The sequence below is a fragment of the Fukomys damarensis genome, unplaced genomic scaffold, assembly GCF_012274545.1.
Source record: "Fukomys damarensis isolate Sample0158 unplaced genomic scaffold, DMR_v1.0_HiC HiC_scaffold_13, whole genome shotgun sequence".
Taxonomy (NCBI): Eukaryota; Metazoa; Chordata; class Mammalia; order Rodentia; family Bathyergidae; genus Fukomys; species Fukomys damarensis.
In genome coordinates, this window is record NW_022900925.1 from 8,302,813 (window position 1) to 8,324,932 (window position 22,120).

A 22,120-nucleotide genomic window follows, 5' to 3' on the forward strand; every position below is an offset into this window, starting at 1 on the left:
AAAAAAAAACCCAAATTTACACATTACTCATACTCACCCATGCATCTCTTTTATGTTTCCAAAAGATGTACTGCTCAACTACAAAATGAAGTCTTTGCCAACTGGCCTCTCAGGCTAATTGTCTGTTGTGCCCTGTATTAAATCCTCATCAAAACACCTTTCTCTGCTCTCCTTTGTGATGCTAGAGCTAGGACTCTGCAAGCCATATTTCTGCTTTGCCTCCTTTCCTAGGCTCTGCTAGTAGGGAATAGCAGGGGATGCTTCGGGGCTTGGAGTCTGGAAGTGCTGCATATTTCCCGTAGGCTTTCTGCTGGCACAGGCATCACACAGCAAAACTGCTTTGCCACACGGCTCAGTGGCAGTTCTTTCTGTAGCAGCAGCTGAATTCATCTCACTGTTTTCCAAAACTTGTGAATTGTCCCTTTAGGCACCATGGGGACCCTAGCGCCAAATGGGCAGTACCTCCTGTTGGGAAATTCCCTGGAGCTCTCTTCCAGAGTCCTAATTTTAATAAGTCTAATCGCTACCTTTTGTTACCTGTATTTCTCCCATGACACCTAAGAGTTCTGTGTGTACTGTACCTTGTCACCTAGTTAACAATGCTCTATCTTGTTAATGATTCTCTATATTAAATTCTTCCTGTTAAAACAAATGGTGTGATTTCTGTCTCTTGCTTGAACACTGATTGATATAATATTCCAACTTCTGGCACTTAGCTTTAGCTTCATTGTATCATGTGTCATTGCCTTCATCTGAGGGAGCTGTCCTCTAAGCAGTCTAGAAGGCGTGCCTGAGCTACATCTGGGAGGGCTTTGCAAAATCTTGGTTACTTCTACTGAAGAGTCTTCTTTTTAGTGGATTTCGATTCAGCCCCTTCATCCTTAATAACTAGCATATCTACATCTACATATATAGTAGTGTAGTCATTCTTCAGTGTCCGTGAGGGGTAGGTGCCAGGACCCCTGCAGACACTAATGTTTGCAGGTATACAAGTCCTTTCTATAAGTGAAATGGTTGAATATAACCTACACGTAATCTGTTATGTCTAGACTACTTATACCTAATACAGAGTAAATGCTATGAAAATAGTTGCTGTACTGTGCCACTTAGGGAATAAATGACAAGAAAAAAGTCTAGACAGCTTTAGTACAGATTTTCTGATTACAGTATTTTTGATCTGGATTTGGATGAACTCGTGAACACAGAACCCGCAGATACTGAAGGGCAACTGTAATAGTACACATGTAAATATAAGTAGAATCCATGGTAAAATTAAAACTGAGCCTTGGTTTTCTTGGTGAAGTTATTTTTTAACGTCTCCCTCAGAGAGTTGATGTGAGATAAAGTGAAGTGATATATAAAATATCAAACACAGTGCTAGACCTTCAATGGTAAGTATCCTGTGGGTAGTGACTGTCTTCTTTTTGTTGATTGCTGCATTCTCTCAAACATCTATCCCAAATTATTGTCTATGCAGTCTCACAGTGACCCTATTCTCTGTATCAATAATTGGATGTCTAGTGGGTAGTGATCCACCTCAGCCAATTAAATACAGAAATCTGCTCTAGGGCCTCTGACAAAGGTTTTCTTCCTTCTAAGAAAAAAAGTTCAAGAAAGAGTTGACTTGCCCTTTTCTCTGGAAGGTATATATTGATGTGAGCTTGAAACTACTCTAATAGTTGTTTTATGACCATGAGAGGAACAAGCCAGAGATGGTGATAGACATAACTGTACCCTACAGGCATCCATGGCCCAGCCCCTGTAATCTGTGAATGTGTTACTTCATATGGAGAAGATCTGTGATGTGACTGAGGGTCTGCTGCTTGAGATAGGAAGATTACCATGGGTTATCTGATGGGTCTGTTGTCACGAGGGTCTTTAAACATGGAAGAAGGAAACAGAAGAGTCAGTGTCTGAATGATATGACTTCAGAAAGTCTTGTCCAGTCATTGCTGGCTTTGAGGATGGAAGGTGGGGACCATGAGCTGGGGTGCTTGGGCAGCCTCTAGAGGCTGGCAGAGGCAGAGATGTGGATTCTCCCCTGGAGCCTCCAGAAAGGAGCACAGTCCTGCAGACACATTGATTTTTTACCCAGTGAGACCCACGTCAGAGTTCTGACCTCAGAACCCTAAGATAATAAGTTTTTGTTGTTTTAAGCCACCGAGTCTGTGATAATTTGTTGGATCAACAGTAGCAAACTAATTCATGAAAAGAAACGGGTACTTCATGTCTCTTCTCAGCTTCTGAATCAGCCATTCCTAAGACGAGCCCTGTGTTTCTTATCATACAAGACAGATTTCTATATTGTTTAATCCAGTTTGAGTCAGATTTTTGGCTACCTACAGCCTCAGTTCTCCTAAGCATGATGCATACGTGCAGAACACAGTGTATAAATGAGTATTTGTTGAATAATGAAAAAAAGTCTAGTAAAAACCCAGAATTTACTTCTAAAGAAGCAAAGCTATTTTTTTGATCATGCAAAGTGTAATAACTTAAAACTTTTAAAATGTAAGACACAAAAGATGTGTGAAAGGATAGATGTATTATTTGAATCCTGAGATGGCCTGGAACTTCAGCAGGTGCACTTTCAAATTGCCAGATTCATTTCCTATTGTGACCTCCAGGCATCCAAATTCTCTTTTCCGAAATAACATTTCAGCAGATCCTGTGAACATGCCAAGAAGTGATTATTTTTACAAATCCAGATGATTTCCTAATTTAGGATAGCTCCAGCAGAGGTTGAAATGAAGGGAAACCTAGGCTATTTTTCCCATCTCTACAAAGTAGGAACAGCCTAGTACTAGCTTTAAACAAATGTTGCTGACAACTATGAATGTGGTTATCATCGGACAGCTGTTCAGTGGCCTCTGTGAACTCAGCTGGGGGCTCAGCCCAGTGTAAGATCAGAGAGGCCAAAGATCAAATGCTATTTCAGTTGGTTTCCAAGGCTTTTCTCCACCACTTCTGGGTTTCCAATTAATTTTTGTAATTTCTGTTCCAAAGACCATCATGAGATCCGCAGCACCCTCTGTACTTGCTCTGCCTGCCACCCTGAAAATACACTTGCTCAGCCTTGTCTCTTCTCTCCCCTCCCCTCCCCAGGAAACTGTTTGTGAAAATGAAGTTTGTGTTCATGGGAAAAAAGGGATTCACTTACTGTAGCATTCAGCCACTGCCTAGCTAGTGATGAGTCTTCTCATATTTAAATGCTTAACAGTCTTGCTCATGATCATGTGTACTAGAATCTGAATCTGGGGTGCCTGAAGTTTGTGTTGTTAGGGTAATGGGGAGGGTTTCGTGGGAATAGGAAATTGTGCCTCCAAATCCCAGGTGATGGATGAACTATATACCATAGAGGAGCTAGTTGCTGTCATTGAACATGATAGAGGAGAAAATGTCAGAATAAGAGGAGGAGGAGGAAGGCAGAAGAGAAGATAGACTGTCTCCTTAAGTTATTCAACTATCTGATGCTAGCTATTGAAGACAACATTAGAAACATGTTTTGAAATGTAGCTGCTTCCACTTTTTAAAAAATACTTTTGTTATTAGTGTAGTACATGTACATAGTACATCTTAATGCCTTCTCTACTTTAACTTTGTGAAATAATTTTTTCATATGCCTCCTTTGCTTCAGTGTTTTTGTCACTGATGTCCATGAGAGAGCAGCATCCCACAGCCTATACCTCCCTCTTCTCAAATTCATCCCTATCGCATATTCAGTAGGCCCAGAGGCTTCTACTGAAGGCCTTGACAATAAGTCTTCTTTGGGAGAGCAGGAATTTCATGGCACATTTTATTTATTAGTTTAACGAGTATTTGTCCAATCTCAGTTTGTGACACTGTGCTTAGTGCTAGGTACAAAGATGAATTGGACTCTTTGTCTGACTTCCCCTCGCTCCCAGAGGAGTACACTTTGATGGCAGTGATAGCATTGTGAACAAAGAATTATAATATTTTACAAGAAAGACAAATGAAGTATAAATTATTGTTTGAAGGCTCTACACGGTTCCTGTCCTCTGTCTAATCCAGATCTGAGCATATATGTCCTTCATGATCTGTCTGCTGAGTAGAGTACAGTAAGAGTTAGTAACAGTAGTATTTGCTGCATGAGGTGAACATCATCATGATGACGATGATGAAGACGACAGTGAAATTACTATTGCAGTGGCACCTAAGTGATTTATAGTGATCTTTCTTGGTTACCTTGAAGTTTTACAGTAAATTGGATGAACTTGTGCTGTGAACCAGAATCGGTGATTTTCAAATCATAAAATATTAACCTTTTGGTTCCCCACACTGATTTCTAATGACACTGGGCCCCAGAGGTGCGAAGGGGCTAAAAGAAAGCTGAAGTCAGGTCCATCCTGCTGGAGCATGCAGTTAGCTGAGAGTTCCCAGGTAGATTGTGGCCTTGGGCTCGATAACAGCTGGAGGGACTCATTCCTTGAGAAATGCCTGTATGTAACTGAAACCTGTGCATCTTGCAGTGCTCACCTATATCCAGGAGCCCCTAGTGGTTCTGCTGTCACCCGGAGAGCCGTAGCCACCATCAATTTGGGAAGCTATCCACCCCATGTGTTCATTTCTTTCTTTCTACTGAATCAGGCCTCCCAGATTGGGCACCTGTTACCCCCCTAACTGAACCTGTGTTTTAGGAGGCTAATTACTCCTTATAGGTTGTATTATAATTATCTATGACTAGTGTTTAACTATAGGGACACATTTATATTTAATTTCCAGTTGAGCAAAGATTTCTTTTTCTGTATTTGATAACTACACTTCATTAAAAATAGATGAGATTTTGTTTTTTCTCTTATTCTGCTTTTCTCCAGTGTCAGTTTTCTTCAATGCCGTCACGCTTCTGTTTACACACAGGGTAAATAGAGTTAATCATTTCAGATATTTCTGAGTAAGAGAAAGGATTCATGAGGAGGATGTCACACAGGGAGTATCTGGGATGAAAACATCTTGATTAGAATATGATGTCAAAGGCTATACCAGATTAAGTTATAGTTACTGAGTAACTGTGTTTAAGTCACATACCAGCGTGGTCATGATATGAAATTTCCATGGGAACATATGGTTACATACTATTATTGGACCTTGGTAAAACAATCTATTCTTATAATAAATGAGATTGCAGTAAGCACATCTACATGGTAATTACAATTGTCAAGGTGACATAATTGAATTCAGAGAAGAGCATAAATCAGACACAGCTTAAATTAAACCAAATATAAAAAAGAAGCAAACTATCAAACTTAAATGTACTAAACAGTGAAACTTTAGTTTTCTAAGAATCCATAGTTAGTTGGTGTGTCTTGCCTGCCTGTCTGTCTTCATCTCATCTCTTTCTCTCTCCCTTCCTCTCCCTTTTCCCTCCCCCATACATACACATATTAACATTTTTATTTAAGTTGCACATTTGTTTCTTAGAAGTATTAAATCAGTGATTATTTGGGGGGGAGAAGAAGCCCTTGAGTCTTTTCCATCTTTGAGTACTCATTCTTTTTCCTCAGTACAGGGGATTAAGCACTCATTTTTTAATTTAAAGGAAAATTTAGAAATGGACTTATAGAACTGTAAACATAATTTGGAGCTGGACACAGTGGCACATGCCTGTAACCCCAGCATTCAGGAGGCTGAGGCAGGATGATGGCTGTGAGTTCAAGGCAAGCCTGAACTGAAAAAGAAAAGATTTTTACAGAAGGTCTGGACAGTTACTCTTCTTTGGGAGAGCTGAACTGAAATGATGCCTTCTGTAAATTCTCAAACCATGACATCTGTCTCCATCAATGGTACACTTAATATCAAAGTCCAAGATGAAAGGTGAGGTAAAAGGATGTTAGCTGTGTGTCCCTATTTTTCTTTCTGCTAAGATAGATTTAAATGGAATCAAGCTCCACTTTTTGTGAACTACTCCAGCTTCTTCAGGGTTGAAGTTAATTCAGAAGATAAATGCTGGAAGAGAAGGACAGTATAAATGAAGAAGAGATTTAAATTTATCCCAGCTTTGAGGGATTAAGTTTGGGTAGGCACTAGTGCTTTAGTTTGGAGTGAGGAACAGACAGAAGTAAGATTGTCTTGCTTATTCTTGGGTTCCGGGTGCTGAGCATGGGACTGCATACATGATCTCTTTTTGTCCTGTTGTTGGAAGGGGACAGGAGTAACACCTCTGGTGGAGGAAGGCCACAAAGAAACCTTGTTTCAAGATAGTAGGACTCCCTAAATTGGTGGTTTAAAGCAGATGTCTACAAAATATTAGCAACATCACCAAGAAATTGCTTCATGAGAAGAGCTGCTGCATGAGTGGACAAAGATGCTGATTTGAAATTAATAGGTTCTACCCAAACAGATTATCATGCTGGTCTTTTCTGGAATGGTAAAATGAATGAAAAAATTCAAAATGAAATGATCAAATTATGTGCTAGCTAGCTAACCGTGAGCTTGTACACATTGGCAAAATCGGGAGAATTTAAGAGAATATCTGTTATTAAAGCATTTTACAATACTTTATTACATTTTGGTGTTAGACTTGTGGAATTACAAATTATGTGTAACATTGTACATAATCAGGACATAGAAATAGGAATGTTGCACAAGAAATGCCCCTAGGTCCCACTCATTTGCATTTCCAAAATGGAGTATAAAACAGGATCGAGAAGTTTCTACTTTTTGTATTTGGCTGCTTTTACTAAGCAAGATGCATTTTAGATTCATCCTTGTGGTTACATGTCTGAACAGTTGTTCCTTTGTGTGTGTGTGTGTTGATGGTAAGGATGGAACCCAGGGCCTTATGCATGCTAGGCCAGAACTCTATGACTAAACTACATCCCCATCCTTTTTAATTTTTACTTTGAGACAGATTCTTGCTAAGTTAATCAGGCTGGGCTTAGTTTACAATTCCCCTGCCTCAGCCTCCTGAGTAGCTGGGATTACAGGTGTGCCTCACTGTGCCTGCCTCGTTCCTTTTTATTGATGACAAGTAGTCCCTTCTGTGGACATACCACAGTTTGTTTCTTCATTTACCAGTTGAAGGACACTGGATTGTTTTGAACAATTTTGAGTAAAGCCAACTATTTGCTTTTGAGTTTTTCTGTGAACAAATGTTTTTATTGCTCTTGCGTAAGTAACTAGGAGTAGGATTGCTCATTTAGGTGGTGTTAGTGTATGTATAGTTTTCTAACAAACTGACAAGAGTTTCCCATTGTGACTGGGCCATTGGAATTCCCACCAGTGATGTATGAGGGTTTCGCTTGCCTTTCATTCTGGCCAGCTCTTGGTATTGTCACTTTAAAAAAATTTTAAAGCATTCCTAGAATTGCTATAAAAATTTGTTCCATAAATACTTTTTATAATGTAGAGAGCTCACTTAAGAGCAGCCTCTTTTTTAAAGGCAGTCTCTTTTTGAACAGTGAAATATTTGTATTGAAGTCATTTTGGAAAATAAGTCAGTTCTTCTTTGTGATTGTTAGGCTCTGTAAAGTCTCTGAGCGCCATTGTTCCTGAGGGAAAACAAGGTGAGCTTCATGGAATTCATGGAGTTCGCAACAACATTTTTCTTAGCCTTTCACTATGTAACCTTGCCTCAACCAGAAACTGTTTCTGTTGTTAATATAGTTGTTTCATTCACATCAAACTCACAGTCAAGAGCGCGAGTGAGAATTTTATATGTATTTTCTCTGCAAGAGAGTCACTGCCTTCTTGTGCTTAGCAACACGAAACAGCACTTCATCACTCTATCTGGGGAGCATTACAAACAAGCAAACCCACCAACAAAAGCACAGCCACAGAGAGGCCACTAAAAGCATACTTGTTTACATCCGGTGTGCGAGTGGAAATAAGAAGACACAGCATTACCTTGTTCAACTTCTGTAGAGGACATATGGGTTGAGTGATCATGGCTCAATGCAAGTCCATAAATGACTCTGAAAGTCTTAGTGTTGTTTTCAGGGTTACAGTTAAATTTTAGCAAGCAGACAAATTCATAACATGGAGTCATTCACAAATATAGAACTTGGACATATTTACCCATGGAATCCATGAATGAGGATGTTTTAGAAATTGCTTAAATTTAGTTCAGTTTAAATGACTTTTTAGTGAGTTGATTTAATATCAAACATAAATATTCCAATACAGTGAAATAAAAATTACCTTGCCAAAACTAGGACCATTCAGTATAAAGGTTATTTAAAAGATATTTCAGACTCTCCCTAAAATTTTATCCCCAGGCCCAGTGCAAAGCTATACTCTTCATTTTATGTTAGAAGATCTTATGTACCATTCAAACACAGTAAGCACACACTTCTTTCTTTTAATATAAAATGCTGAATGCTGAATTTTCTCATTGTAATCACTTCAAGGTTTATGTTTAAATTCAGAGACAGATTAATGCACTAAACAAACCTCCACTGCCTAAAAGTAATTATAAGTTTTCTAGATTGACTGCCAATATGATATAGGTCCCAAAGAAATCACCCCTCTTTACTGAGACAGAACAATAAATTGGTTTTCCCGAATACAGTGGGTAAAGAATCCAAGTTCTTGACCTTGAATATTTCACTGGTAGTGTTCTATGCTGTGGGGAACAATCAGGATGACATTCGCTGAAATGTCTGAGATTTATAACATAATAGCTTGAGCATATGTGCCAAAAAATAAAAATCTTAAATCCTATCAAATCAAGATTAATTACCTATTAAAATGTTAACAAATAGTATAGTACAAGTGGTGTAATAAGCTGTCTCTCTTCATATATTGTTACAAAACAAATTTTTTTGGCTGCAACATGAAACATCATGTATCTTCTATCTCACTCTCAGTGGGAAAACGGAAAAAAACTGCTACTCAGTCATTCTTCGTGTGGATTTTGGCATTTCATTAGGAAGTGCTATCACAAACCTTTCCATTGCAAAGCACATGCAACTCTCTGGAAACTGCTAAATTTCCTGGCTTTGTACTACTGCCAAAAACCTGTTACTTCTCCCCATCATTAACTACTACATATTTATTCCTCTCTCTCTTGGTGGACAGTAACCCACACGGTACTCCCATGAAAAGGAAAACAGTAGTTTGCTGCCTCCCCATTACTAGACTTGAAGAAATTAATCCCACAGGTTAATTTCTTCTTGCTATTCTACTTTCATTCACATTAATAGTTTCAACTGTTGACCAGATTGTAACAGCAGAAATAGCACAGTTGAGATCATGTTCCTTTATTAAAATGGTTTTTGAAAGTTATGGGGAAATTGCTCATATTTTTATTATTATTAAACCTTCTACTAGGCTAGAATAAGCTGTCATGGTGTTGCTAAGTTGGCTTGCAACAAATAGGCAGTCAGCAGATATTTAGTGAGAATCTGTTAGATGCCAAATATTCTGGGCTTAGTGACACAGTGGTATATTAGGCATTCCTGACTTTATGTAATTCTATTTTCTTGTGTTGAATGTCTTTAGTTACAGTGACCTTTATTGGAATATAGTGGAAAGAAGGGCAAAGCAACTATTGAAATAAAACTGTACTTAAGGTATGATGGTTTTAAAAAAGTAGAGAGTTTGGGGGGGTGTGAATAATTTTAGAAGTTTTAATAACTCAAGTTTATACAAAATAAAATATTTCATCAGGTTAATCTATTTAAATTATAGCGTACACATCAGTTTTCTTACATGCCTTGCCTGCTTGCTTGGTGTTTTGAAGCTTTTCATTTTGTGAGTCCTCACCCCGGGCTGTATTCTGAAAGCAACCCTGAAGCATGTTGTTCTTTTTTTTGAGATCCTGGACCACAAGTGGTGTAACAAGCTGTACCTCTTCTCGTTTGTTTTTAAAGAACAAACTCTTTAGCAGTGACATAAAATATCATGTCTCTTCTTTTTCTCTTGCAGTGGGAAAAGGAGGAAAAATGCTCCTTGGTCATTCTCTTTGTGGATTTTGGCATTCATTGGAAAGTGCCAATAGGTATTCATTTTTTATGTTGTTCTGGAAAGCTGTAAGCAGTCTTCTAAGTCACAAAGCAAACTCAGTCCCTAATGGTTCTCCAAACAGGGGTCAGAAAGGTGGGAAGCTTTATTTTTCTAGGCAAGGGGAACATGAATAATACACTTGCAACCTGCTTAGCTTCCCCAGTTCTCCTCTTGCGCCAGCTTCTCCTCTCAAAGAACTGCACATCAATCTGTCACTGACGGTCAGCAGTGTAGCAAAGAGCCAGTGTTATTGTGAACCTCCAGTGGAATGACTTGCTTCCCAGCTGGTAATCAATCTGTGGTGGACAGCAACATGTTTGCCTCTACAAATGAGCTGGACCCCTCTGCCACATATCCCTGCCAACTTTTGAAAGAAAGAATCTGTTTCTATTCTTTTTGGAGGTAAAGACAAAAGGTCTGTCTCCTTTTACACAACCAGCTATTGAACAAAGATTCACATCCAGTATCCCAAGGAAGTTGTTTTTGAGAAGTCAGGAAGTTGCACTAAATAATGAAGAAAAACTGTACATAAGTATGAATTTATACATATGCCTACGTATGAGGTGATAGTTTTTGGTTTTCCTCAGTAACAACGACGTGTTGATGATACTAGTTTCACCATCTTTGGAGACTTCTCATTTACATATCAGAAGGTCTGGGGTTTAGATTGTTAATTGACTTCTCTGAGTTCAAGGTGAAACCAAAATTGTGATGCTGGTATGGAAAATGCTGCACAATTTTGCTTGAGGTTTATTATCATTACCCAATTGCAGAATGACCAGGTCTAGGCGGGAAGCATTTCTGCCGAGTCGGTGATAATCAGCGATAGAATACACAACATTCATCTTACCGCTTGTGAGCCACTTAGAAATGAGCTGTGGAAGAAAAGAAACCAGAGAATACTCCAGAAACCATAGCCTAGCAGCAGACTTCCCATCTATAGTAATTAAGAGAAGAATTTGTGAAGGATTAGTGGATGGAAAACAAAAATACAAGATAACTTTTCATATCAGACTCATTGGTGGTACATGGATAACAGAAATCAGAATTATTCATGGAGTAATAGACAAAGTGGGGAACTTTGAAAAGAATCAAAACAGAAAGGTATATATTTGGTGTGGATTTATTAACAAGAACTGTTGGACTTTAGCCAGCTGCAGTGGTGCATGCCTGTAATCCCAGCTTTTGGGACGCTGAGGCAGGAGGAGTGCATGAATTGAAGGCCAACCTGGGCTACATAGTGAGACCCTGTCTCAAAAAAAGAACTGTTGGTCTTTATCTGTGATCATATTAGCCTAGTGGATAAACAAATTCTGTTTAGTTGACATTTAGTAGAGAAATACAAAGGAGCAATGAAATTGCTTCTCCTTTAGAGGAGATGAGGTTCCTTGTTTTCCCCTGAAAATTTGGTGTCTCAAGACCTATCTAGGAGCCAGTAGAAATAATATATATGAGTTCAAAAGATGGGAACTCTGAAAAGAGAAAGTTGGAACTTACTTTGGTCTCAGTTTCTGCTCAGCTGAGTCATTCCCCTTGAGCTGTTGAAGGGATTTCTGGATTAGCAACTAGTCAACAGTAAGTGAGCTTAATGGTACCTTCCAAGATCATACCACACAATAACAAATGTTGGCGGGGTTGTGGGGAAAAAGGAACCCTTCTCCATTGTTGGTGGGAGTGCAGACTGGTGCAACTACTATGGAAATCAATATGGAGATACCTCAAAGAGCTGGGACTAGAGGTTCCATTTGACCCAGCCATCTCTCTGCTGGGTATCTTTCCAAAAGAATTAAAAGAAACATACCACAGTGATATATATGCACCAATGTTTATAGCAGCACTAATTGTAATAGCTAAAACTTGGAAACAGCCCATTTGCCCATCTGTTGGAAACTGGATAAAGAAGATGTGTTTTTCTATAAAATGGAATACTACTCAGCCATAAAGAATGAGAAATTAGAGTCATTCATAGGAAAATGGATACATATTGAGGATATACTCTTAAGTAAAATAAATAAGTCACATACGTGTAAATACTGAATAGTCTCTCTGGTGTGAAGAACTATAATAGTACACAAGATCCTGATAGGATAATTAATAGTGTGAAATAGGATGAAAAGGGCTAAAGGTGTAGGGAAAGTGGGAAGGGTAGGGGAAAGAGAACAAGGGAAAAGAAAAAAATATGAGAACATGAAAAAATGGAAATAAAGTGTTTGTAAAATGGGGGGGTGGCGGTGAAGGGAGGGCAGGGACAAGGGGAAAAAATGAGAACCAAGACCTGTCATGTGAAGGTACAGGATCCCAGTAATAAATGTAACTGTATTATATACCTAGATTGTACCAATAAACTCAATAAAAAGAAAAAAAGATCATATCACAAGAAACTGTAGCATACTGTACCATTGCTTAATGTTCCTTTAGGTTAGGGACATTTGTGTGTTCTCCACTTACACATAGTAAGCATACAATAGATACTTGATGGATAAGTGACTCAGTCTATTTCTATTCTGGCAAACAGAAAAGAATCAAAGACTTGGGCCAGGGATTTAGGTCAGTGGTTAGGGTTACACAGAGGTAAAATGTTGAGTTCAAGGATGCCTGAGGTTCTCTCAGGTCAGGAATGTTAGAAGTGGTATCTTGAGCTTATGGGAGACCTGTTAACTAAAAATTTAGATCTGAGAGTCAACACATGGTTAGTAGTCGCATGGAGAAGAGTTAAGGGCTGGGGCAGAGCCTCAAGGAGCACCATTATTTCCTAGGAAAATAAGGAGAGTGGGATTAACAAAGTCAAATTATATTTTGACTCCTCATTTTAATCTATTCTATTTTATTCTACTAATTTTAACATTTGTCCTTCCATACTCAGGATTAGATTATTATTATCCAAGTATAGGCTTATTTATGCCTTCCAGTTCACCACAGGCAGAAATGTTGAGCTCAGTTTGGATGTGAGGGAAGCAAGTGAGAAGGGTGGAGGCAAAGGACTGAAACCATCCCTGGTTGCTAAGGATTGAGAGGAGGGCAGTCATTGGGAAGTAAAGAGGAGTAGGTGATAACTTTGGGAATATTTTATTTATTAGGCAGCTACTGAATATTATTTGGAGTGATAGTTATTGTGACGAAAGAAAAAACTGTGATTCATTCTGGACTGAATTGGGTAGTGATGTGAAATGTCGTGAATGTGACCAGTTGGAAATGACTACAGTAAGTCTGGGGCGGAGCGTTACCTAGGGTGGTAACACTAAGAATGGAAAGAAGGGATACCTTCGAGAGAGATATCTAAAGGTGGGAGAGGAAAGGATAAATGAGAGATGCCTCTTAGCCTTGAAGCCCGTATGACTAAATTAGTAATGATACTAGTGACAGGTCTCCACCTTAGAGTTAGAAAATACCTTTAAAGTCCATTGAGTAAATGTATCTCAGGCTGTGAAGAGGTACATTACACTGGAAGCCATTAGACCATAAGAGTAATTCTCAGTTCTGCATTCCCGTTTTAGGCCTGTGTCAGTTAATATTGATTGTCAGCTTGTCTGGATTGAGACTCCTGCAGAAGTGGTTGGATTGTGAGGACACTAACCTGAACAGGCTATTAGGAGCAGAGACCTAATTAAAGAGGTGGATCATGAGGTGTAATGTTGGGACTCTGTGTTCCTGGCTCCTTCCTCTCTGACGTGTCCCTACTCTCTCCTCTGCTTTCTGGATGTCATGTTGAGCAACTTTCTCTGTTGTCTGTCTGTCTGTCTCTCTCTGTGGGTCTCTCTCTCTCTCTCAAGGGCCTCATGCATGCTAGTCATATACTATACTACTGAGCTACACCCCATGTTTGATTCAGTTACGCATGCCACATTAATGAACTAGTATATGTTATCTAGGGCTGGGGACTAGGCCCACACAGAACTGGAAAAGAGCATCAGGTGAAGTGCCAGAGTATAGAGCAGGGGTTTGCAGACTACACGTCTTGCCTATTTTTATACACTCTTTGAGCTATGAACTTTTTTAACTTTTGAAATGCAGCCATGTTCACTACTATACCAACAACGCAGTTTTTTAATTTGGGGGGAAGGAAGCAATACCATTTTGTGTCACACAAATTATATGAAATTCAAATGTTAGTGTCCATTAAGTTGTATTTGTTAAGTATACCCATGCTTGTTTGACAACATATTACTACTATCTACGGTTGTTTTTGCACTGCTACAGCGTGTTGAATATTTGCAGCAGAAACATATGGCCTGAAAAGCTTAAAATATTTATCATCCGGCCAATTGCAGAAAATGTTTACCAGCTCCTGATCTAAAGCTGTGTGTCCTAAACTTCTATGTGCCTATGAATTACCTGAGGAACCTTCTAAAATACAGATTCAGTATCAGGAGGTCCAGAGTAAGACTCAACAGTCTGCATTCTTGACAGGCTCAGACAATGCCACAGCTACTGATCCCCAAAACACTCTTGGATGTGCCAAGGATATTTAAGAGGGAAAACAGAGGAATGATGCTGGAGGCATAGCTCATTTGTAGAGCACATGCTTGATGTGCACAGGCCCTGAGTTCAATCCTCAGTGCACGTATGTGCATGCACACACACACACACCCCCCAGTCTGCTTTAGAGGAGAATCTATCAAATATTCTGAAATGGAAATAGAAATAGGCTTCTTCTACTTTGCTTCAAAGGCTGGGTGCCTGTGTGATTTTACCATAGGGAGAACTTTCTAATGATTTAAAATAATTGCAAAATTATTTCAGTGGCTGCAAACAGAAGTTAATCTGAGAGCAGTAAGAGAGGAGATTCCTAAATTGTGAAGAGGCTAAGCTGGAGGTTGAGATCTCTTCCAGCTCATTGCCTTTGACAATGAGAAGGCAAAGAGAAAAGATGAGGCAAGAAGGCAGATGCTGAATTCTGCTTAGACAGGAGAATGCCTAACAGGTATGCATCAGTTGGATTCATCTGTTCAGTGGCACAATAGCTGGTTACCTCTATACCAGGTTAACAAACTATTGAGATCCCATGTTAAATAAACTCATAAAGAATAAGTGTTTGGTTGTGAATTTTATATAATTTAATTTGTACTTAGTATTACTTGTGTGTGCTGAAAAATCTGTAACTGTCAGACCTGCACAGTTTCAGTTGGGCACTAACAAACCAGTTAAAAAATAACACTCTTCTTGTTCTTCCTTGTGGCAATTCTGCATCCCTTCCCCAGGATATGTTTTATCAGCCTAATGAATAGATGCACATTTGTAGTCTAATCTACCAGCTGCAAGTCATTTTAGGCCCTGACAAGTGAATCCTTTTGTTAATGGCTCCTTTAAGAAATATTTTAGGGAGAAAAAAAAAAGAGGAAAGAAACTAGCCATATTGAACAAGCCGATAAACGTTAGAGACTGTAGCACATTTAGACAGATGAGTGAGTCGTGGAATATTTCAGCAACCTGATATTTAGCTGTCGATGAATTTCAAAACCATGAAACTCATTAAGTTCACAATACAGCTATCTGCTCAAAATCCAGTAAATGCCCATAGTAGTGGTCTTGTTAGGTTTTTCCACTTTTGAATGCTTTTCATTTCAGCTTGTCACTGACCTTTAAAGACATGATTTATGCTTCCTAATACCTCCGGGAGGTGAAGTATTTTCATATTTATTGTGCAGAAGAGGATCCTGTGATTGCTTGCCTGTCCTAAAGTCAGTTTGGCTGAAAAAGGACACAAGAATTCTGACCTCAGCTCTGTAACCAAACCAGGGGTCAACACTTGAAAAATGTGAGTCAGTATCATGCCCACAGAATTTGTTTCATTCCACCAATTTAGGGGAAGAACAGATGGTGGGAGGCAGAGAGTATGGACAATGCTGCTTTTTCTTTTGTAAATCCGCCTGGATCCCTCCATCCCAGAGCTGGGCTATGGTGATGCAGGCCAAATGTCTTTCAGCTTCTTCAGGCTTTGAGAGAGTTCTTCAGCATCTACCACGTTAAGGTGTTATAACTGACTCTGAAAACCTGAGAGGTTCAGAGTATGGGTTCTGTCTCAAGCATGTTAGTGATCTTACCCTCACTGGTACGTTTGTGTTTCTGCCTGCAAGTTGGCATTATTCAAATTTGTAATCATTTGGGATACCTAGACACGCTTGTTTATTCTTCCCAATGTTCCTGCTCACTTCTGATTTGTCTTTAATGCAAATCTTGAGTTTATTACAGTTGTCTAGTGTTTTGTAAGGCAGAGGAAGAATGCGTTTGGCAAACATGTTAATGTTACTGCATTATAGTTGCTGGGAGTGTAGTAGAGTGCTTGCCTAGCATACATGAAGTTCAGTCCCCAACACTGAAAATAATAGTAATAATAATGCTTTATATATTTCAAAATGTTAAAGAAGATTTTGAATTTGCTCACCACAAGCAGTGAAGTTGAAGGTGATGTATATGTTAACTACCCCTAGTCAATCATTACCCACAGTATATAGTAATCAAAATAGCCCATTATACCTCATAAATGTGTACAAATATTATGTGTCAATTGAAAAATAATGTTTCATAAAAAAATTTTAGGGCTTATGTATTATTGTTCTATTCACTGAACTGGATGGATTATGTCTTCTTTGGTTCATTCAACCTTGCCACAGGACTTGATTCCCATAGTTCATTCACATATGGGGTCTTTCTCTCTAGAATCTGTTTTTCAACTTTTTTTTTTTTTGTACCAGAAATCAAAGTGGGGACCTTATATTTGCAAGGCAGTCGGCAGCACCACTGAGCTAGGTGACACCCCAACCTAGAATCTGTTTTTCTTCTACTTTACATGATACAGTCTCTCTCTTTTTATTAATTTTTTTGTGTTAAATTTTTAAATTGACAAAGCCTGTTACATACAACACATTTTGAAATATGTATTCATTATGGAATGGTTGAATCAAGCTAATTAATGTACACGTTACTTTGTATACTTAAACATTTAAAAATACCATTTTTGTTGCATAACATCCATGCTCAAAATAAATTTTGGTTTTTTTTCTTATTATCTAAAGGATAAACTTAAAATCATCAGCCATTATTTAAGCCTTTTTAAATCCCACCCTAATTTTTTTCTCCTCTTATAAACAACTTCATTGCAATTCAATGCATATCTCTTATTTACTATTACTGTTTTAGGTGCTCTTTAAACTGTGGATATAAAATTTTAGATTTTTAATCTCTGTGGGAAGACCAGATATGATTTTGCAGTGCAGATAAATACTGATAATAAGCAGCATGCATATGAATAAGTACAAACTGATGCATACAGGTATGCATCATGTCAGTCCCGGTCTGTGGATGGCTTTGTCCTTGGTTTTCTCTTACTTTGCATGGTCTCATTGGAGTCCTCTCCTGTTGGGATGTAATGCACATCCTAGTGCAGTGATGCTGAACCTTTTAGAGATAAGTGCCCAAACTGTAACCTCAAGCCCACTTATTTATCACAAAGTACCAAGACTGCAATAAAACCTGGATACTTTGTTTTTAATTTAGAAGAAAAACAATTCATACATTAACATCTTTCTAGCACATGTACCATAGGTTCACCACCACTATTTAGTCTATTCCTGTGGTTCCAATCCTGTATAGGTGCTAATCCATGTTTCAGTCTATATTTTCCACAATTCCAGAACCATATTTCCAACTTTACTCAGCATTTTCTCCTGGAGGGAGCTTTCAGGTACAATGTATCTAAAATGTAGTCCGATATCTTTCCCACTAACCTGTCAACACTCCTTCCTTATCTCAAAGACACGGTCAAAGTTCAGATATCATTTTCTCCATAAAATTCTTCCCCACTATCCTAGGAAAAGTTGGCAACTTTCTTGGTGATCCCATAATACTCTAAGCAGTAACTAAAATATTTGCTATTTTAGATCCCCTCATTTTAATGTTTCTGACCCTAAGAACTTATTTACTTATTTTGTGTCTTCAAGAGAAAGGACAAGTTGGTTTTGTGTGTGTGTGTTTCATTCTTTTTCCACATATTAAAAGCTGTACGGATTTAATATTTACATAATGATAATCATAGGGAATTTGTATCTGTACCTGATATGTCCTGCTTCTTCATTTTTTCCCATTCTCCTCCCCTCCCTTCAACCCCTCTTCCCCTCCTTATTTACAAAACCATTTTCCCATTATTTTCTTTTATCTTCTTTTTTTCTTATCCTGCCCCCACCTTTGTTCCCTGTCTCATTTCTTCCCAATATCTATCATACATTTTGATCCTTATCTACACTTTTGGTTTCTCATGCCAGAGAAACAATGTAATATTTAAACATGTGTGCCTGATTTACTTCATTTAAGAATATGCTCTCAAGGTGCATCTTTTTAGCTAGAAATGTCTCAAGTTTATCCTTCTTTATGGCAGAATACTACTAAATTGTATAAAAAAACATGTTCTTTATTCATCGATTAGATTTAGCTATTACAAACTGTGCCACTGTAAACAGGTGTGCATATATCACTGTGGTATGATGCTTTTAATTCTTTTGGGAGGATAGCAAGAAGGGAAATAGCTGAATCAAATGAAACCTAGTTTTCATTTTTTGAGGAATCTCCATACTGATTTCCACAGCGGTTGCACCAGTCTACACTCCCACCAACAGTGGAGAAGGGCTTCTCTTTTCCTACAGCTCCACCAGCGTTTGTTGTTTGTTGATTTCTTGATAATAGCCATTCATTCTGGGTTGAGATGAACTCTCAGCATTGTTTTCTTTTGCATCTCTTGAATGACCAGTGCCATTTCTACTTCTTCGTCTGAGAAATGTCTATTTAAGATGCCCATTTTTGGAATGGGTTTTTTTAACTTGGAGGGTCTGGTTTTTTTTTGTTGTTGTTCTTTATATATTCTAGATATTTGTCCTTTGTCTAAGGAACAGCTGGCAAAAATTTTTCCCACATTGTTGGTGTTTATTTTGCAGTGCCTAAGCTTTTTAATAAGATGAAATCCTAGTTGTTGATTCTTTGTTTTTTGTTTTTTTGAGACAGGGTCTCACTATGTAGTTGAGACTGACCTGGAACTCACTATGTAGCCCAGGCTGGTCTTGGAATTGAACTCAGGTCCTTGCGCTTGCAAGGCAGGCCACCGAACTGGTGAGCTAAATTGCCAGCCCTCTTGTCCATCTTTTTCAATGCAATTGTGATAGGTGTTATTTCCCTACTTTCTCTTGGAATTGAACTCAGGTCCTTGCGCTTGCAAGGCAGGCCACCGAACTGGTGAGCTAAATTGCCAGGCCCTCTTGTCCATCTTTTTCAATGCAATTGTGATAGGTGTTATTTCCCTACTTTCTCCCTGAGTGAGTTTTTTGTTCATGTAGAGGGATGTTATTGATGTTTCAGTGTTGACTCTGTATCCAGCTGCGCCCCTGAACTTGGTTATCAAATCTTAAAGTCTTCTGGTGGAGTTTTTGGGGTCTTCCATGTAGGGTATCATGTCATCCACAAATAATGATAATTTAACTTTTTCCTTTTCTATCCTTATTCCTTTTCTTTCTTGTCTAATTGCTCTGGCTAATGTTTTCAGAACTATATTGAATAAGAGTGGTGACAGTGGACATCCTTGTCTTGTTCCTGATTTTAGAGTGAAAGCTTTTTTTTTTTTTTTTGGTCCATGTAGTATGATGCTGACTGTTGGTTTGTCAGACAGCTTTTATCAGATTGAGATAAAGACCACCTATTTCAATTTTCTGTAGGATTTTTATCATGAATAGGTGTTGGACTTTGTCACATAGTTTTTCTGCATCTATTGAGATGATCATATGGTTTTTGTCCTTGTCTCTGTTAATACGGTGTATTACATTTATTGATTTGTGTGTATTCAATCATCCCTGTATCCCTTAGATTAATCCTTCTTGGTCATGCTGTATGATCTTGATTATTTACTGCATCCTGCTTGCCAGTATCTTATTGAGGATTTTTGCATCTCTGTTCATTAGGGAGATTGGCCTCTGTTTTGGTTGTGTCCTTCTTTGATTTTAATACCAGGGTAATAATGCTTGCTTCCAGGAATGACTTTGGAGGTATTGCTTCTTTTTCATTTTCATTAAAGAGTTTGAGAAGTAGCAGCATTAGGTCTTCTCTAAATTTCTGGTACAATTTGGCAGTGAATCCATCATTTGTAATTACATCTTCAGTTTCATTGACTGATACTGGTTTACTTAGAATTTTTACATCTTCTTGAATCAACTTTGGTAATTGATATGTATCTAAGACTGTACATTTCTTCTGTGTTTTCCATCCTATTAGAATACAGGTTCTTGAAGTAGGTATTGATGATCCTGTGGATTTCTGCAGGATCTGTTGTGATTTCACCCTTTGCATTCCTAATTGCGTAGATATGAGTCTTTTTTATATATATAAGGTTGACTAAGGGCTTGTCAGTTTTAATCTCTCAAAGAACCAACTCTTCTATTCATTGATTTTTTTTTGTGTTGTTTTCTTAGTTTGCATTGAATTAATTTCTGCACTATTCTTTATAATTTCCTCCTTTGTACAAGCTCTAGGCATGATTTACTCCTCTTTTTCTAGAAGCTTGAGGTTCAACATTAGGTTGTTTATTTGAGCTCACTGTATTTTTCTCATGTGGGGATTCACTGCTATAAATTTCCCTCATACGACTGCTTTCATTGCAAACCATGAGTTCTGGTATATTGTATTGGAATTCTCATTTAATTGTAGAAACTGTATAATTTCCTCTGTTATCCATTCATTGTTCAGGAGGGTATTATTTAATTTCCATGTGTTTTGAAGTTTTTGTGGTTTCTTTTGCCATTGGGTTCCAATTTCATTGCACTATGGTCTGATAATATGCATGGGATAATATCAGTTCCTTTGCATTAACTTAATCATTTTCTATGAGCTAGTATGTGGTTTTTTGTTGTTCTTATTTTGGGTACCAGTATTCGAACTCAGGACGTTGCACTTGCAAGGCAGACGGCGGCACCACTGAGCTAAATCCCCAGCACAGTGTGTGGTCTGTTTTGCCCTTGTGCAACTGAAAAGAATGTATTTTGATGTTGTGGGGTGGAACACTCTCTAGGCATCTGTTCATTTGTCCATTTGTTCAAAAGTTTGGTTCAGTTCTGATATTTCTTGATTTTTTTTTTTTTTAGTCTAGTTGAACTATTTGTGACAATTGGTTATTGAATTCCACCATTCTAGTTCTATTAGTGCTTATTTGATTCTTCATGCCAGTTAATATTTGTCTTATATAGTTGGGTATGCTGGTATTTGCTCTGTATGTGTGTGTGTGTGTGTGTGTGTGTGTGTTTTCCTCTTGGATTGTTCCTTTTACAAGGATGTAGGGCCTTCTTTATCTCAATCAGTCTTTGAAATCCACTTTGTCTGCAAATAGAATAGTTACTCTAAAAAAAGAGATCAAAGAGGATATAAGAAAATGGAAAGATATCCCCTGCTCCTGGGTAGGAAGAATCAACATAGTGAAAATGGCCATATTACCAAAACTGCTATACAGATTCAATGCAATCCTGATTGAAATTCCAATAGTATATTCACAAAACTAGAAAATATAATCTAAAAATTCATTTGGAACCAGAAGAGACCTCGAATATCAAAAGCCATCCTAGGCAACAGAGACATGGCAACAGGTATAACAATTCCCAATTTGAAACTATACTGCAAAGACACTGTGATAAAAACAGCACGGTACTGGCAAAGAAACAGACCTGAGGACCGGTGGAATAGATTGGAACATACAGAAACAACTCCAGATGTACTGAACTACCTCATCTTTGACAAAGAAGCCAACCATCCTCACTGGAGGAAAGATAGCCTCTTTAATAAATGGTGTTGGAAAAACTGGATTTCAACCTGCCAAAGATTAAACTAGACCTTATCTTTCACCATGCACTAAACAAATCCAAGTGGATTAAAGATCTAAATATGAAAAAAGAGACACTAAATTTGCTGAAGATAAGTTAGGCAGAACTCTTGAAGATATTGGCATGGGAGAAGACTTTATGAACAAATCCTCAGTAGCACAGGAACTACAATTTAAAAAATCAATAACTGGGATCTCATTAAAAAGCTTCTGCACTGCAAAAGAAACCATCAACAGAACTAAGAGACATCCTACAATGTGGGAAAAAATTTTTACCAGCTGCTCCTCAAAGGACTATTACCTATAATATATAAAGAA

At 38.2% G+C, this 22,120-nt stretch overlaps 1 protein-coding gene across 3 annotated transcripts in view; it reads left to right on the forward strand.

Annotated features, from left to right (window-relative positions):
• Window positions 1–22,120, forward strand: part of Stx8 (syntaxin 8) — a 278,115-nt gene that overhangs the window by 88,190 nt on the left and 167,805 nt on the right. The gene's annotated exons all lie outside the window — the stretch shown is intronic.